Source organism: Thamnophis sirtalis, unplaced genomic scaffold (genome assembly GCF_051295495.1).
Source record: "Thamnophis sirtalis isolate CommonGarterSnake01/CBP01778 unplaced genomic scaffold, rThaSir2_p1.2 scaffold_9, whole genome shotgun sequence".
In the NCBI taxonomy this organism is placed as follows: Eukaryota; Metazoa; Chordata; class Lepidosauria; order Squamata; family Natricidae; genus Thamnophis; species Thamnophis sirtalis.
Window position 1 is genome coordinate 64,887,946 of NW_028261389.1, and position 1,748 is coordinate 64,889,693.

The 1,748-nt window shown below is 40.7% G+C and overlaps 1 pseudogene; it reads left to right on the plus strand.

Moving 5' to 3' along the window:
• The first annotated feature begins 763 nt into the window (after positions 1-763).
• LOC106538284 (polyadenylate-binding protein-interacting protein 2B pseudogene) lies at positions 764-1,178 on the plus strand (annotated as a pseudogene).
• Positions 1,179-1,748: the final 570 nt, after the last annotated feature.

A 1,748-nucleotide genomic window follows, 5' to 3' on the forward strand; every position in this document is an offset into this window, starting at 1 on the left:
CCTGCATAATTATGAAAATGAAATGAACAATAATTATCCCTCTAATTATCTAATTAAATTTAATAATTTAAAGATAGGAGCAGTGATCCAGGTTTTTGAATGTGTTTGTGATTGTCGTTGTTTATCAGGAACAATCTGTTTCCTCATCCCTTCACGTGTAAAGTCACTGCCTCTACTTTTCATTCGTTAGAGATGGATTTTTATAAGATAAAAGTAGGGCTGATGTCTCAGCTTTAATTACCCACTGAAAATGAGTTTCTTGCATCAGTATCATGAAAAAGGTTTGCAAATTTTGCATCAATAAAATATAAAGTAAAAATGGATTAAATTCAAGTTTAGTTATGGTCAAATTGGAGACCTACATCTATTATAATAATAGCAATAGCACTTAGACTTATATACTGCTTCATAATGTTTTACAGCCCTCTCTAAGTGGTTTACAGAGTCAGCATATTGACCTCCCCCCCCCCCCAACAATCTGGTTCCTCTTAATCATGGAAGGGTGAGTCAACATGGAGCTGGTTAGGATTGAACTGTTAGTTGTGCAATATTGCATTCTAAACACTGTGCCCTTATGGCTAATAATAGAAAGGATCATGTGCCTATACTTGCAGTCATGTAATTTGTAAAGATGAGGATCCTATCAGAAAAAGAAAAGCAACTCTGATTGTTATTGAAAATCAGACTCGGGTTGAGGCAGCCCAGCGGGTGGGCATCGCACAGTGGCAGAGTCTCTGCGGGGCACACTTTAGACTTTCTAAGGATGAATGGTTCCAATGTGGCCAACACAATCCCCCGGTGCACCTCCCCCAGCAAAATCCAAGGAGGACCAAGTCATGAATGGCCATGATGAGAAGGAGAGCAACCCCTTCACGGAATACATGTGGATGGAGAATGAGGAGGATTTCAACCAGCAGGTGGAGGAGAAGCTTTAGGAGCGGGTGTTCCTGGACTGTTGCTTCCAGGAGATGCTGGATGAAGAAGACCAGGACTGGTTCATCCCATCCCATGACCAGACTCAAGGCATCAGGCAGCTCCAGCAGCAGCTGAATGCACTCTCGGTCAGCAAGAATACCCACAGCCACATTGCAGAGGACATTTTGAGCAAAAGCACCTTAAACTTGGATGACAAGGAATTTGTTCCTGGAGTGTACCGAGTCTTATGGCCCCCTTCCTAAAGACATTTTTTCTGCTCTGGGTGGGTGGGAGAATGGGGTGGGGAAATGGGGTCCACTGGCATGGATGAGAAAGATATTGCAAACCTAATAGAATAATACAGTGAATATGGGCTCAAAGCTGTATGTCTTAGAAAATCTACCCCAATCTCTCTTGCTTATTTGCTCTTGTTCATTTGTAGGAGGAAGATGAAGTTTGGTGAGTGAGGTTAAAAATTAACTAAATGAAATCCAACTTTAATCCATTCTTGTTAAAATTTTGCTTTATGTTATCAGTCAATAGATCTATAATTTATCCAAAAAGTTGTAAGGAGCATGTTGATTCTCATCTTAACATCAGATGCTACAGAGACCAAATTCATATCCTGCCCTCAGCCCTGTGACATCCTCCATGTATTGGGAAATTGCCATCATGACACCCTTTAGTCTTCTCTTCTTTAGGCTATGAATGCCAAGCTTCTTTAACTGTTCTTTGTAAGGTTTAGCCCCTACCAAGCTTTTGTCTTTTACTCTTTATTCTTTTCAGTTCCCTGGCATTCATTATGTATTATGGCATTCACAAATGGACCCAGT